Source organism: Gorilla gorilla, chromosome 10, assembly GCF_029281585.2.
Source record: "Gorilla gorilla gorilla isolate KB3781 chromosome 10, NHGRI_mGorGor1-v2.1_pri, whole genome shotgun sequence".
NCBI lineage: Eukaryota > Metazoa > Chordata > Mammalia > Primates > Hominidae > Gorilla > Gorilla gorilla.
Genome location: NC_073234.2, coordinates 15,019,635 through 15,038,407, shown reverse-complemented (window position 1 = coordinate 15,038,407; position 18,773 = coordinate 15,019,635).

The following is an 18,773-nucleotide window of genomic DNA, read 5'->3' as shown; positions in this document are numbered from 1 at the left end:
AGATAGCAGTGTAGATATTTCCATGTTTATACAGATAGTGGTGTAGATAATTTCAATTTTATACAGAGAGAAGTGTAGATATTTCCAAGTTCATACAGATAGCGGTGTAGATATTTCCACGTTTATAGAGATGGCGGTGTAGGTATTTCCATTTTCATACAGATGGCGGTGTAGATATTTCCATGTATATAGGGATGGCGGTGTGGATATTTTCATGTTTACACAGATGGAGGTGTAGATATTTCCATGTTTACACTTATAGCGGTGTAGACATTTCCATGTTTCCACAGATAGCGGTGTGGATATTTCCATGTTTATGCAGAAGGCATTGTAGATATTTCGCAGTTTATAGAGATAGCGCTGTAGTTATTTCCATATTTATAGGGAAATCTGTGTAGATATATCCATGTATATTCAGATAGCTGTGTAGATATTTCCATGTTCATGCAGATAGCGGTGTAGATATTTCCATGTTCATCCAGATATCGGTGTACATATATCCATGTTCATACAGATGGCGGTGAAGATACTTCCATGTTCATACAGATGGTGGTGTAGATAGTTCCATGTTCATACAAATGGCAGTGTAGATATTTCCATGTTCATAGAGATGGCGGTGTATATATTTCCATGTTCATACAAATGGCGGTGTAGATATTTCCATGTTCTTAGAGATGGCGGTGTAGATATTTCCATGTTCAAACAGATAGCAGTGTAGTTATTTCCATGTTTATAGAGATAGCAGTGTAGATATTTCCATTGATATACAGATAGCTTTGTAGATATTTGCATGTTCATACAGATAGCGGTGTAGATATTTCCATGTTCATAAAGATAGCGGTGTAGATATTTCCATGTTCATACAGATAGCGGTGTAGTTATTTCCATGTTCATACAGATAGCGGTGTAGATATTTCCCTGTTCATACAGATGGCGGTGAAGATATTGCCATGTTCATACAGATGGCGGTGTAGATATTTCCATGTTCATACAGATGGCGGTGTAGATATTTCCATGTTCATACAGATAGCGGTGTAGATATTTCCATGTTCATACAGTTAGCGGTGTAGATATTTCCATGTTCATACAGATGGCGGTGTAGATATTTACATGTTCATACAGATGGCGGTATAGATATTTCCATGTTCGTACAGATGGCGGTGTAGATATTTCCATGTTCATAGAGATGGCGGTGTAGATATTTCCATGTTTATAGAGATGGCGGTCTAGATATTTCCATGTTTACAGAGATAGTGTTGTAGTTATTTCCAAGTTTATAGAGACAGCGTTGTAGGTATTTCCATGTTTATACAGATAGCGGTGAAGATATTTCCATGTTTATACAGATAGCGGTGTAGATATTTCCATGTTTATACAGATAGCAGTGTAGATATTTCCATGTTTATAGAGATAGTGTTGTAGATAATTTCAATTTTATACAGAGAGCAGTGTAGATATTTCCAAGTTCATACAGATAGCGGTGTAGATATTTCCACGTTTATAGAGATGGCGGTGTAGATATTTGCATGTTCATACAGATAGCGGTGTAGATATTTCCATGTTCATAGAGAGGGCGGTGTAGATATTTCGAAGTTTATAGAGATAGCGCTGTAGTTATTTCCATATTTATAGAGAAATCTGTGTAGATATTTCCATGTATATGCAGATAGCTGTGTAGATATTTCCATGTTCATGCAGATAGCGGTGTAGATATTTCCATGTTCATCCAGATGCCGGTGTAGATATATCCATGTTCATACAGATGGCGTTGAAGATATTTCCATGTTCATACAGATGGCGGTGTAGATATTTCCAAGTGCATACAAATGGCGGTGTAGATATTTCCATGTTCATAGAGATGGCGGTGTAGATATTTCCATGTTCATTGAAATGGCGGTGTAGATAATTCCATGTTCATAGAGATGGCGGTATAGATATTTCCATGTTTATACAGATAGCAGTGTAGTTATTTCCATGTTTATAGAGATAGTGATGTAGATAATTTCAATTTTATACTGATAGCTGTGTAGATATTTGCATGTTCGTACAGATAGCGGTGCAGATATTTCCATGTTCACACAGATAGCGGTGTAGATATTTCCATGTTCATGCAGATAGCAGTGTAGATATTTCCATGTTCATACCAATAGCAGTGTAGATATTTCCATATCCATACAGTTAGTGGTGTAGATATTTCCATGTTCATACAGATAGCGGTGTAGATATTTCCCTGTTCATACAGAAAGCGGTGTAGGTATTTCCATGTTCATACAGATGGCGGTGTAGATATTTCCATGTTCATACAGATGGCGGTGTAGATATTTCCATGTTTATAGAGATGGCGGTGTAGATATTTTCATGTTTACACAGATGGCTGTGTAGATATTTCCATGTTCATACAAATGGCGGTGTAGATATTTCCATGTTCATAGAGATGGCGGTGCAGGTATTTCCATGTCCCTACAAATGGCGGTGTAGATATTTCCATGTTCATAGAGATGGCGGTTTAGATTTTTCCATGTTCATACAGATGGCGGTGTAGATATTTCCATGTTCATACAGAAGGCGGTGTAGATATTTGCATGTTCATACAGATGGCGGTGTAGATATTTCCATGTTCGTACTGATGGCAGTGTAGATATTTCCATGTTTGTACAGATGGCGGTGTAGACATTTCCATGTTCATAGAGATGGCGGTTTAGATATTTCCAGGTTTATGCAGATAGCGGTATAGATATTTCCATGTTTATAGAGATGGTGGTGTAGTTATTTCCTTGTTTATAGAGATGGCGGTCTAGATATTTCCATGTTTATAGAGATAGAGGTGTAGTTATTTCCAAGTTTACAGAGACAGCGTTGTAGATATTTCCATGTTTATACAGATAGCGCTGAAGATATTTCCATGTTTATACAGATAGCGGTGTAGATATTTCCATGTTTATACAGATAACAGTGTAGATATTTCCATGTTTATTGAGATAGTGGTGTAGATAATTTGAATTTTATACAGATAGCAGTGTAGATATTTCCAAGTTCATACAGGTAGCGGTGTAGATATTTGCACGTTTATAGAGATGGCCGTGTAGATATTTCCATGTCCATACAGATGGCGGTGTAGATATTTCCATGTTTATAGAGATGGCAGTGTAGATATTTACATGTTTACACAGATGGCGGTGTAGATATTTCCATGTTTACACAGATAGCGGTGTAGACATTTCCATGTTTACACAGATTTCGGTGCGGATATTTCCATGTTTATGCAGATAGCGGTGTAGATATTTCCATGTTTATAGAGATAGCGGTGCGTATATTTCCATGTTTATACAGATGGGCAGATATTTCCATGTTTATACAGGTAGCGGTGTAGATATTTCCTTCTTAATACAGATGGCGGTGTAAATATGTCTATGTTCGTACAGATGGCGGTGTAGGTATTTCCATGTTCATACAGATGACGGTGTAGATATTTCGAAGTTTATAGAGATAGCGCTGTAGTTATTTCCATATTTATAGAGAAATCTGTGTAGATATTTCCATGTATATGCAGATAGCTGTGTAGATATTTCCATGTTCATGCAGATAGCGGTGTAGATATTTCCATGTTCATCCAGATGTCGGTGTATATATATCCATGTTCATACAGATGGCGGTGAATATATTTCCATGTTCATACAGATGGCGGTGTAGATATTTCCAAGTGCATACAAATGGCGGTGTAGATATTTCCATGTTCATAGAGATGGCGGTGTAGATATTTCCATGTTCATTGAAATGGCGGTGTAGATAATTCCATGTTCATAGAGATGGCGGTGTAGATATTTCCATGTTTATACAGATAGCAGTGTAGTTATTTCCATGTTTATAGAGATAGTGGGGCAGATATTTGCATGTTCATACAGATAGCGGTGTAGATATTTCCATGTTCATACAGATAGCGGTGTAGATATTTCCATGTTAATACAGATAGCGGTGTAGATATTTCCATGTTCATTCAGATAGCGGTGTAGATATTTCCATGTTCATACCAATAGCAGTGTAGATATTTCCATGTCCATACAGTTAGCGGTGTAGATAATTCCATGTTCATACAGATGGCGGTGTAGATATTTCCATGTTCATACAGATGTCGTTGAGGATATTTCCATGTTTATAGAGATGGCGGTGTAGATATTTCCATGTTCATACCAATAGCGGTGTAGATATTTCCATGTTCATACCAATAGCGGTGTAGATATTTCCATGTCCATACAGTTAGCGGTGTAGATATTTCCAAGTTCATACAGATGGCGGTGTAGATATTTACATGTTCATACAGATGGTGGTGTAGTTATTTCCATGTTCGTACGGATGGCAGTGTAGATATTTCCATGTTCATACAGGTGGCGGTGTAGATATTTCCATGTTTATACAGATAGCAATGTAGTTATTTCCATGTTTATAGAGATAGCAGTGTAGATATTTCCATGTTCATACAGATAGCGGTGTAGATATTTCCATGTTCATACAGATAACGGTGTAGATATTTCCATGTTCATACAGATAGTGGTGTAGATATTTCCATGTTCATAGAGTTAGCGGTGTAGATATTTCCATGTTCATAGAGATGTCGGTGTAGATATTTACATGTTCATACAGATGGCGGTGTAGATATTTCCATGTTCGTACAGATGGCGGTGTAGATATTTCCATGTTCATAGAGATGGCAGTGTAGATATTTCCATATTTATGCAGATAGCGGTATAGATATTTCCATGTTTATACAGATGGTGGTGTAGATATTTCCATGTTTATAGAGATGGCGGTCTAGATATTTCCATGTTTATAGAGATAGTGGTGTAGTTGTTTCCAAGTTTATAGAGACAGCGTTGTAGATATTTCCATGTTTATACAGATATCGGTGAAGATATTTCCATGTTTATACAGATAGTGGTGTAGATATTTCCATGTTTATACAGATAGCAGTGTAGATATTTCCATTTTTATAGATAGTGGTGTAGATAATTCCAATTTTATACAGATAGCATTGTAGATATTTCCAAATTCATGCAGATAGCGGTGTAGATATTTCCACGTTTATAGAGATGGCGGTGTAGATATTTCCATGTTCATACAGATAGCGGTGTAGATATTTCCATGTTCATACAGATAGCGGTGTAGATATTTCCATGTCCGTACAGTTAGCGGTTTAGATATTTCCATGTTCATACAGATGGCGGTGCAGATATTTCCATGTTCATACAGATATCAGTGTAGATATTTCGTTGTTCGTACGGATGGCAGTGTAGATATTTCCAAGTTCATACAGGTGGCGGTGTAGATATTTCCATGTTTATACAGATAGCAGTGTAGTTATTTCCATGTTTATAGAGATAGAAGTGTAAATATTTCCATTGATATACAGATAGCTGTGTAGATATTTGCATGTTCATACAGATAGCGGTGTAGATATTTCCATGTTCGTAAAGATAGCGGTGTAGATATTCCCATGTTCATACAGATAGCGGTGTAGATATTTCCATGTTCATACAGATAACGGTGTAGATATTTCCATGTTCATACAGATAGCGGTGTAGATATTTCCATGTTCATACAGTTAGCGGTGTAGATATTTCCATGTTCATACAGATAGCGGTGTAGATATTTACATGTTCATACAGATGGCGGTGTAGATATTTCCATGTTCGTACAGATGGCGGTGTAGATATTTCCATGTTCATAGAGATGGCGGTGTAGATATTTCCATGTTTATGCAGATAGCGGTATAGATATTTCCATGTTTATACAGATGGTGGTGTAGATATTTCCATGTTTACAGAGATGGCGGTCTAGATATTTCCATGTTTATAGAGATAGTGGTGTATTTATTTCCAAGTTTATAGAGACAGCGTTGTAGATATTTCCATGTTTATACAGATAGCGGTGAAGATATTTCCATGTTTATACAGAGAGCGGTGTAGATATTTCCATGTTTATACATATAACAGTGTAGATATTTCCATGTTTATAGAGATAGGGGTGTAGATAATTTCAATTTTATACAGACAGCAGTGTAGATATTTCCAAGTTCATACAGATAGCGGTGTAGATATTTCCACGCTTATAGAGATGGCGGTGTAGATATTTACATGTTCATACAGATGGCGGTGTAGATATTTCCATGTTTACAGAGATGGCGGTGTAGATATTTTCATGTTTACACAGATGGCGGTGTAGATATTTCCATGTTAACACAGATAGCAGTGTAGATATTTCCATGTTCATACAGATGGCGGTGTAGATATTTACATGTCCATACAGATGGCGGTGTAGATATTTCCATGTTCGTACTGATGGCATTGTAGATATTTCCATGTTCATACAGGTGGCGGTGTAGATATTTCCATGTTTACAGATAGCAGTGTATTTATTTCCATGTTTATAGAGATAGCAGTGTAGATATTTCCATTGATATACAGATTGCTGTGTAGATATTTGCATGTTCATACAGATAGCGGTATAGATATTTCCATGTTCATACAGATAGCGGTGAAGATATTTCGATGTTCATACGGATAATGGTGTAGATATTTCCATGTTCATACAGATAGCGGTGTAGATATTTCCATGTTCATACAGTTAGCGGTGTAGATATTTCCATGTTCATACAGATGGCGGTGTAGATATTTACATGTTCATACAGATGGCGGTGTAGGTATTTCCATGTTCTTACAGATGGCGGTGTAGATATTTCCATGTTCATAAACATGGCGGTGTAGATATTTCCATGTGTATGCATATAGCGGTATAGATATTTCCATGTTTATACAGATGGTGGTGTAGATATTTCCATGTTTATAGAGATGGCAGTCTAGATATTTCCATGTTTACAGAGATAGTGGTGTAGTAATTTCCAAGTTTATAGAGACAGCGTTGTAGATAATCCATGGTTATACAGATAGCGGTGAAAATATTTCCATGTTTTTACAGATAGCGGTGTAGATATTTCCATTTTTATACAGATAACAGTGTAGATATTTCCATGTTTATAGAGATAGTCGTGTAGATAATTTCAATTTTATACCGAGAGCTGTGTAGATATTTCCATGTTCATACAGATGGCGGTGTAGATATTTCCATGTTTATAGAGATGGCGGTGTAGATATTTTCATGTTTACACAGACGGCGGTTTAGATATTTCCATGTTTACACAGATAGCAGTGTAGACATTTCCATGTTTACACAGATAGCAGTGTGGATATTTCCATGTTTATGCAGATAGCGGTGTAGATATTTCCATGTTTATACAGAGAGCGGTGCGGATATTTCCATGTTTATACAGATAGTGGTGCAGATATTTCCATGTTTATACAGATAGAGGTGTAGATATTTCCATCTTAATATAGATGGCTTTGTAGATATGTCTATGTTTGCACAGATGGCGGAGTAGATATTTCCGTGTTCATTCAGATGGCGGTGTAGATATTTTGAAGTTTATAGAGATAGCGCCGTAGTTATATCCATATTTATAGAGAAATCTCTGAAGAAATTTCCATGTATACGCAGATAGCTGTGTAGATATTTCCATGTTCATGCAGACAGCGGTGTAGATATTTCCATGTTCATCCAGATGCCGTGGTAGATATATCCATGTTCATACAGATGGCGGTGAAGATATTTCCATGTTCATACAGATGGCGGTGTAGATATTTCCATGTTCATACAAATGGCGGTGTAGATATTTCCATGTTCATACAGATAGCTGTGTAGATATTTCCATGTTTATACAGATAGTTGGGCAGATATTTCCATGTTTATACAGATAGCGTTGTAGATATTTCCATGTTCATACAGTTAGCTGTGTAGATTTTTCCATGTTCATACAGATGGCGGTGTAGATATTTACATGTTCATGCAGATGGCGGTGTAGATATTTCCATGTTCGTACAGATGGCGGTGCAGATATTTCCATGTTCATAGAGATGGCAGTGTAGATATTTCCATGTTTATAGAGATGTCGGTGTAGATATTTTCATGTTTACACAGATGGCGGTGAAGATATTTCCATGTTTACACAGATAGCGGTGTAGACATTTCAATGTTTTCACAGAAAGCGGTGCGGATATTTCCATGTTTATACAGATAGTTGGGCAGATATTTCCATGTTTATACAGAGAGCGGTGTGGATATGTCCATGTTTATACAGATAGTTGGGCAGATATTTCCATGTTTATACAGATAGCGGTGTAGATATTTCCATCTTAATACAGATGGCGGTGTAGATATGTCCATGTTCGTACAGATGGCGGTGTAGATATTTCCATGTTCATACAGATGGTGGTGTAGGTATTTTGAAGTATATAGAGATAGCGCTGTAGTTATTTCCATATTTATAGAGAAATCTGTGTAGATATTTCCATGTTTATGCAGATAGCTGTGTAGATATTTCCGTATTCATGCAGATAGCGGTGTAGATATTTCCATGTTCATCCAGATGCCGGTGTAGATACATCCATGTTCATACAGATGGCGGTGAAGATATTTCCATGTTCATACAGATGGCGGTGTAGATATTTCCATGTTTATACAGATAGCAATGTAGTTATTTCCAAGTTTATAGAGATAGCAGTGTAGATATTTCCATTGATATTCAGATAGCTGTGTAGATATTTGCATGTTTTACAGATAGCGGTGTATATATTTCCATGTTCATGCTGATAGCGGTGTAGATATTTCCATGTTCATACAGTTAGCGGTGTAGATATTTCCATGTTCATACAGATGGCGGTGTAGATATTTCCATGTTCCTACAGATGGCGGTGTAGATATTTCCATGTTCATACAGATGGCGGCATAGATATTTCCATGTTCGTACGGATGGCTGTGTAGATATTTCCATGTTCATACCGGTGGCGGTGAAGATATTTCCAAGTTTTTACAGATAGCTGTGAAGTTATTTCCATGTTTATAGAGATAGCAGTGTAGATATTTCCATTGATATACAGATAGCTGTGTAGATATTTGCATGTTCATACAGATAGCGGTGTAGATATTTCCATGTTCATACAGGTAGCGGTGTAGATATTTCCAAGTTCATACAGATAGCGGTGTAGATATTTCCATGTTCATACACATAACGGTGTAGATATATCCATGTTCATACAGATAGCGGTGTAGATATTTCCATGTTCTTACAGTTAGCGGTGTAGATATTTCCATGTTCATACAAATGGCGGTGTAGATATTTCCATGTTCATACAGATAGCTGTGTAGATATTTCCATGTTTATACAGATAGTTGGGCAGATATTTCCATGTTTATACAGATAGCGTTGTAGATATTTCCATGTTCATACAGTTAGCGGTGTAGATTTTTCCATGTTCATACAGATGGCGGTGTAGATATTTACATGTTCATGCAGATGGCGGTGTAGATATTTCCATGTTCGTACAGATGGCGGTGCAGATATTTCCATGTTCATAGAGATGGCGGTGTAGATATTTCCATGTTTATAGAGATGGCGGTGTAGATATTTTCATGTTTACACAGATGGCGGTGAAGATATTTCCATGTTTACACAGATAGCGGTGTAGACATTTCAATGTTTTCACAGAAAGCGGTGCGGATATTTCCATGTTTATACAGATAGTTGGGCAGATATTTCCATGTTTATACAGATAGCGGTGCGGATATTTCCATGTTTATACAGATAGCAATGTAGTTATTTCCATGTTTATAGAGATAGCAGTGTAGATATTTCCATTGATATTCAGATAGCTGTGTAGATATTTGCATGTTCATGCAGATAGCGGTGTAGATATTTCCATGTTCATACCAATAGCGGTGTAGATATTTCCATGTCCATACAGTTAGCGTTGTAGATATTTCCATGTTCATACAGCTGGTGGTGTAGATATTTTCATGTTTGTACAGATGGCGGTGTAGATATTTCCATGTTTGTACGGGTGGCAGTGTAGATATTTCCATGTTCATACAGGTGGCGGTGTAGATATTTCCATGTTTATTCAGATAGAAGTGTAGTTATTTCCATGTTTATAGACATAGCAGTGTAGATATTTCCATTGATATACAAATACCTGTGTAGATATTTGCATGTTCATACAGATAGCGGTGTAGATATTTCCATGTTTATACACATAGCAGTGTAGTTATTTCCATGTTCATACAGATAGCTGTGTAGACATTTGCATGTTCATACAGATAGCGGTGTAGATATTTCCATGTTCATACAGATAGCGGTGTAGATATTTCCATGTTCATACAGACAGCGGTGTAGATATTTCCATGTTCATACAGATAGCGGTGTAGATATTTCCATGTTCATACAGATAGCGTTGTAGATATTTCCATGTTCATACAGTTAGCGGTGTAGATATTTCCATGTTCATACAGATGGCGGTATAGATATTTCCATGTTCATACAGATGGCGGTGTAGATATTTCCATGTTCATACGGATGGCAGTGTAGTTATTTCCATGTTCATACAGGTGGCAGTGTAGATATTTCCATGTTTATAGAGATAGCATTGAAGTTATTTCCATGTTTATAAAGATAGCAGTGTAGATATTTACATTGATATACAGATAGCTGTGTAGATATTTCCAAGTTTATAGAGATAGCGTTGTAGATATTTCCATGTGCATACAGATAGCGGTGTAGATATTTCCATGTACGTACTGATAGCAGTGTAGATATTTCCATGTTCATACAGATAACGGTGTAGATATTTCCATGTTCTTACAGATAGCGGTGTTGATATTTCCATGTTCTTACAGTTAGCGGTGTAGATATTTCCATGTTCATACAGATGGCGGTGTAGATATTTACATGTTTATAGAGATGGCAGTCTAGATATTTCCATGTTTATAGAGATAGCGGTGGAGTTATTTCCAAGTTTATAGAGACAGCGTTGTAGATATTTCCATGTTTATACAGATAGCGGTGAAGATATTTCCATGTTTATACAGATAGCGGTGTTGATATTTCCATGTTTATACAGATAGCGGTGTAGATATTTCCATGTTTATAGAGATAGTGGTGTAGATAATTCCAATTTTATAAAGATAGCAGTGAAGATATTTCCAAGTTCATACAGATAGCAATGTAGATATTTCCACGTTTATAGAGATGGCAGTGTAGATATTTCCATGTTCATACAGATGGCGGTGTAGATATTTCCATGTTTATAGAGATGGCGGTGAAGATATTTTCATGTTTACACAGATGGCGGTGTAGATATTTCCATGTTTACACAGTAGCGATGTAGATATTTCCATGTTTACACAGATAGTGGTGTGGATATTTCCATGTTTATGCAGATAGCGGTGTAGATATTTCCATGTTTATACAGATAGCGGTGCGGTTATTTCCATGTTTATACAGATAGTGGTGCAGATATTTCCATGTTTGTACAGATAGCGGTGTAGATATTTCCATCTTAATACAGATGGCGGTGTAGATATGTCCATGTTCGTACAGATGGCGGTGTAGATATTTCCATGTTCATACAGATGGCGGTGTAGATATTTACATGTTTATAGAGATGGCAGTCTAGATATTTCCATGTTTATAGAGATAGCGGTGGAGTTATTTCCAAGTTTATAGAGACAGCGTTGTAGATATTTCCATGTTTATACAGATAGCGGTGAAGATATTTCCATGTTTATACAGATAGCGGTGTTGATATTTCCATGTTTATACAGATAGCGGTGTAGATATTTCCATGTTTATAGAGATAGTGGTGTAGATAATTCCAATTTTATAAAGATAGCAGTGAAGATATTTCCAAGTTCATACAGATAGCAATGTAGATATTTCCACGTTTATAGAGATGGCAGTGTAGATATTTCCATGTTCATACAGATGGCGGTGTAGATATTTCCATGTTTATAGAGATGGCGGTGAAGATATTTTCATGTTTACACAGATGGCGGTGTAGATATTTCCATGTTTACACAGTAGCGATGTAGATATTTCCATGTTTACACAGATAGTGGTGTGGATATTTCCATGTTTATGCAGATAGCGGTGTAGATATTTCCATGTTTATACAGATAGCGGTGCGGTTATTTCCATGTTTATACAGATAGTGGTGCAGATATTTCCATGTTTGTACAGATAGCGGTGTAGATATTTCCATCTTAATACAGATGGCGGTGTAGATATGTCCATGTTCGTACAGATGGCGGTGTAGATATTTCCATGTTCATACAGATGGCGGTGTAGATATTTCGAAGTTTATAGAGATAGCGCTGTAGTTGTTTCCTTATTTATAGAGAAATCTGTGTAGATATTTCCATGTATATGCAGATAGCTGTGTAGATATTTCCATGTTCATGCAGATAGCGGTGTAGATATTTCCATGCTCATAGAGATGCCGGTGTAGATATATCCATGTTCATACAGATGGCGGTGAAGATATTTCTATGTTCATACAGATGGCGGTGTAGATATTTCCATGTTCATACAAATGGCGGTGTAGATATATCCATGTTCATAGAGATGGCGCTGTAGATATTTCCATGTTCATACAAATGGCGGTGTAGATATTTCCGTGTTCATACAGATGGCGGTGTAGATATTTCCATGTTTATACAGATAGCAGTGTTGTTATTTCCATGTTTATAGAGATAGCAGTGTAGATATTTCCATTGAGGTACAGATAGTTGTGTAGATATTTGCATGTTCATATAGATAGAGGTTAAGATATTTCCATGTTCATACAGATAGCGGTGTAGATATTTCCATGTTTGTACGGATGGCAGTGTAGATATTTCCATGTTCATACAGGTGGCGGTGTAGATATTTCCATGTTTATACAGATAGCAGTGTAGTTATTTCCATGTTTATAGAGATAGCAGTGTAGATATTTCCATTGATATACAGATAGCTGTGTAGATATTTGCATGTTCATACAGTTAGCGGTGTAGATATTTCCATGTTCATACAGACAGCGGTGTAAATATTTCCAATTTCATACAGATAGCGGTGTAGATATTTCCATGTTCATACAGATAACGGTGTGGATATTTCCATGTTCATACAGATAGTGGTGTAGATATTTACATGTTCATACAGATGGCGGTGTAAATATTTCCATGTTCGTACAGATGGCGGTGTAGATATTTCCATGTTCATAGAGATGGCGGTGTAGCTATTTCCATGTTTATGCAGATAGCGGTATAGATATTTCCATGTTTATGCAGATGGTGGTGTAGATATTTCCATGTTTATAGAGATGGCAGTCTAGATATTTCGATGTTTATAGAGATAGCGGTGTAGTTATTTCCATGTTTATAGAGATAGCGGTGTACAGTTTTCCATGTATATTCAGATAGTTGTGTAGATATTTCCATGTTAATACAGATAGCGATGCAGATATTTCCATGTTCATACAGATAGCGGTGATGATATTTCCATCTTAATACAGTTGGCGGTGTAGATATTTCCTTGTTCATACAGATGGCGGTGTAGATATTTCCATCTTTATAGAGATGGCGGTATAGCTATTTCCATGTTTATAGAGATGGCAGTGTAGATATTTTCATGTTCTTACAGATGGCAGTGTATATATTTCCATGTTTATAGAGATGGCGGTGTAGATATTTTCATGTTTATACAGAGGGTGGTTTAGATATTTCCATGTTTACAGAGATAGCGGTGAAGATATTTCCTTGTTGATACACATATCGGTGTAGAGATTTCAGAGTTTATAGAGATAGCGGTGTAGATATTTCCATGTTTATGGAGATGGTGGTCTAGATATTTCCTTGTTTATACAGATAGCGGAGTAGATATTTCCATATTTATAGAGATAGCGGTGCAGATACTTCCATTTTTATACAGATAGTAATGTAGATATTTCCATGTTCATACAGATGGCGGTGTAGATATTTCCACGTTTATAGAGATGGCGGTGTAGATATTTCCTTGTTTATACAGATTGCGTTGTAGATATTTCCATTTTTATACATATAGCGGTGTAGATATTTCCAGGTTTATACAGATAGCAGTGTAGATATTTCCATGTTTAAGGAGATAGCGTTGTAGATATTTCCCTGCTTTACAGATAGCAGTTTAGATATTTCCATGTTTATACAGATAGCGGTGTAGATATTTCCGTGTTTGTAGACAGAGCGGTGTAGTTATTTCCACATTTATACAGATAACGGTGTAGATATTTCCATATTTATATGGATAGCGGTGTAGATATTTCCATGTATATACAGATAGCGGTGTAGATACTTCCATATTTATGCAGATGGCAGTGTAGATATTTCCATGTTTATAGAGATGGCGGTGTAGATATTTCCGTGTTGATACAGATAGCGGTGTAGATATTTCCATGTTTATAGTGATAGCGGTGTAGATATTTCCATGTTTATACAGATAGCGGTGTAGATATTTCCATGTTCATAGAGATAGCAGTGTAGATATTTCCATGTTCATACTGATGGCGGTGTAGATATTTCCATGTTCCAAGATATGGCGGTGTAGATATTTCCATGTTCATACAGACGGCGGTGTAGATATTTCCATGTTCATACGGATGGCGGTGTAGATATTTCCATGTTTATAGAGATGGCGGTGAAGATATTTTCATGTTTACACAGATGGCGGTGTAGATATTTCCATGTTTACACAGTAGCGATGTAGATATTTCCATGTTTACACAGATAGTGGTGTGGATATTTCCATGTTTATGCAGATAGCGGTGTAGATATTTCCATGTTTATACAGATAGCGGTGCGGTTATTTCCATGTTTATACAGATAGTGGTGCAGATATTTCCATGTTTGTACAGATAGCGGTGTAGATATTTCCATCTTAATACAGATGGCGGTGTAGATATGTCCATGTTCGTACAGATGGCGGTGTAGATATTTCCATGTTCATACAGATGGCGGTGTAGATATTTACATGTTTATAGAGATGGCAGTCTAGATATTTCCATGTTTATAGAGATAGCGGTGGAGTTATTTCCAAGTTTATAGAGACAGCGTTGTAGATATTTCCATGTTTATACAGATAGCGGTGAAGATATTTCCATGTTTATACAGATAGCGGTGTTGATATTTCCATGTTTATACAGATAGCGGTGTAGATATTTCCATGTTTATAGAGATAGTGGTGTAGATAATTCCAATTTTATAAAGATAGCAGTGAAGATATTTCCAAGTTCATACAGATAGCAATGTAGATATTTCCACGTTTATAGAGATGGCAGTGTAGATATTTCCATGTTCATACAGATGGCGGTGTAGATATTTCCATGTTTATAGAGATGGCGGTGAAGATATTTTCATGTTTACACAGATGGCGGTGTAGATATTTCCATGTTTACACAGTAGCGATGTAGATATTTCCATGTTTACACAGATAGTGGTGTGGATATTTCCATGTTTATGCAGATAGCGGTGTAGATATTTCCATGTTTATACAGATAGCGGTGCGGTTATTTCCATGTTTATACAGATAGTGGTGCAGATATTTCCATGTTTGTACAGATAGCGGTGTAGATATTTCCATCTTAATACAGATGGCGGTGTAGATATGTCCATGTTCGTACAGATGGCGGTGTAGATATTTCCATGTTCATACAGATGGCGGTGTAGATATTTCGAAGTTTATAGAGATAGCGCTGTAGTTGTTTCCTTATTTATAGAGAAATCTGTGTAGATATTTCCATGTATATGCAGATAGCTGTGTAGATATTTCCATGTTCATGCAGATAGCGGTGTAGATATTTCCATGCTCATAGAGATGCCGGTGTAGATATATCCATGTTCATACAGATGGCGGTGAAGATATTTCTATGTTCATACAGATGGCGGTGTAGATATTTCCATGTTCATACAAATGGCGGTGTAGATATATCCATGTTCATAGAGATGGCGCTGTAGATATTTCCATGTTCATACAAATGGCGGTGTAGATATTTCCGTGTTCATACAGATGGCGGTGTAGATATTTCCATGTTTATACAGATAGCAGTGTTGTTATTTCCATGTTTATAGAGATAGCAGTGTAGATATTTCCATTGAGGTACAGATAGTTGTGTAGATATTTGCATGTTCATATAGATAGAGGTTAAGATATTTCCATGTTCATACAGATAGCGGTGTAGATATTTCCATGTTTGTACGGATGGCAGTGTAGATATTTCCATGTTCATACAGGTGGCGGTGTAGATATTTCCATGTTTATACAGATAGCAGTGTAGTTATTTCCATGTTTATAGAGATAGCAGTGTAGATATTTCCATTGATATACAGATAGCTGTGTAGATATTTGCATGTTCATACAGTTAGCGGTGTAGATATTTCCATGTTCATACAGACAGCGGTGTAAATATTTCCAATTTCATACAGATAGCGGTGTAGATATTTCCATGTTCATACAGATAACGGTGTGGATATTTCCATGTTCATACAGATAGTGGTGTAGATATTTACATGTTCATACAGATGGCGGTGTAAATATTTCCATGTTCGTACAGATGGCGGTGTAGATATTTCCATGTTCATAGAGATGGCGGTGTAGCTATTTCCATGTTTATGCAGATAGCGGTATAGATATTTCCATGTTTATGCAGATGGTGGTGTAGATATTTCCATGTTTATAGAGATGGCAGTCTAGATATTTCGATGTTTATAGAGATAGCGGTGTAGTTATTTCCATGTTTATAGAGATAGCGGTGTACAGTTTTCCATGTATATTCAGATAGTTGTGTAGATATTTCCATGTTAATACAGATAGCGATGCAGATATTTCCATGTTCATACAGATAGCGGTGATGATATTTCCATCTTAATACAGTTGGCGGTGTAGATATTTCCTTGTTCATACAGATGGCGGTGTAGATATTTCCATCTTTATAGAGATGGCGGTATAGCTATTTCCATGTTTATAGAGATGGCAGTGTAGATATTTTCATGTTCTTACAGATGGCAGTGTATATATTTCCATGTTTATAGAGATGGCGGTGTAGATATTTTCATGTTTATACAGAGGGTGGTTTAGATATTTCCATGTTTACAGAGATAGCGGTGAAGATATTTCCTTGTTGATACACATATCGGTGTAGAGATTTCAGAGTTTATAGAGATAGCGGTGTAGATATTTCCATGTTTATGGAGATGGTGGTCTAGATATTTCCTTGTTTATACAGATAGCGGAGTAGATATTTCCATATTTATAGAGATAGCGGTGCAGATACTTCCATTTTTATACAGATAGTAATGTAGATATTTCCATGTTCATACAGATGGCGGTGTAGATATTTCCACGTTTATAGAGATGGCGGTGTAGATATTTCCTTGTTTATACAGATTGCGTTGTAGATATTTCCATTTTTATACATATAGCGGTGTAGATATTTCCAGGTTTATACAGATAGCAGTGTAGATATTTCCATGTTTAAGGAGATAGCGTTGTAGATATTTCCCTGCTTTACAGATAGCAGTTTAGATATTTCCATGTTTATACAGATAGCGGTGTAGATATTTCCGTGTTTGTAGACAGAGCGGTGTAGTTATTTCCACATTTATACAGATAACGGTGTAGATATTTCCATATTTATATGGATAGCGGTGTAGATATTTCCATGTATATACAGATAGCGGTGTAGATACTTCCATATTTATGCAGATGGCAGTGTAGATATTTCCATGTTTATAGAGATGGCGGTGTAGATATTTCCGTGTTGATACAGATAGCGGTGTAGATATTTCCATGTTTATAGTGATAGCGGTGTAGATATTTCCATGTTTATACAGATAGCGGTGTAGATATTTCCATGTTCATAGAGATAGCAGTGTAGATATTTCCATGTTCATACTGATGGCGGTGTAGATATTTCCATGTTCCAAGATATGGCGGTGTAGATATTTCCATGTTCATACAGACGGCGGTGTAGATATTTCCATGTTCATACGGATGGCGGTGTAGATATTTCCACGTTTATTGAGATGGTGGTGTAGATATTTCCATCTTTATACAGATAGCTGTGTAGATATTTCCATGTTTATACAGATGGCGGTGTTGATATTTCCACCCTTATAGAGATAGCGGTGTAGATATTTCCATGTTCCTTCAGATGGCGGTTTAGATATTTCCATGTTTATAGAGATGGCGGTATAGATATTTCCATGTTTATACAGATGGCGGTGTAGATATTTCCATTTTTATAGAGATGGCGGTGTAGATATTTCCATGTTTGTACAGGTAGCGGTGAAGACATTTCCATATTTATACAGGTAGCGGTGCAGATATGTGAATTCATTAAACCTCTTCTTCTTTATAAATTACCCAGTCTTGTGTATGTCTTTATCAGCAGCATGAAAATTGACCTATACACTCACTGTCCATGAATGATTCTCTGTTAGCCCATTTGCATTGTTATAAAGAAAAATCTGAGGCTGGGTGGTTTATAAAGAAATGAGGTTTATTTGGCTCCTTGTTCTGAAGGCTGTACGTGTAGCATAGTACTGGCACCTGCTTCCAGGGAGGGCCTCAGGAACCTTCCAAGCATGGTGGAAGGTGAAGGGAAACCAGCATATCACATGGTGAGAGAGGAAGCAAGAGAGACAGGGAGGAGGTGTCAGTCTCTTTTAAACAACCAGATATCGCATGAACTCACAGGGTAAGAACTCATTCATTACCAAGAGGACAGCACCAAGCCATTCAGGAGGCATCTGTCTCCAACATTGGGGATCACATTTTAACGTGAGATTTGAAGGGGACAAACATCCAAACTATGTCAGATACCAAA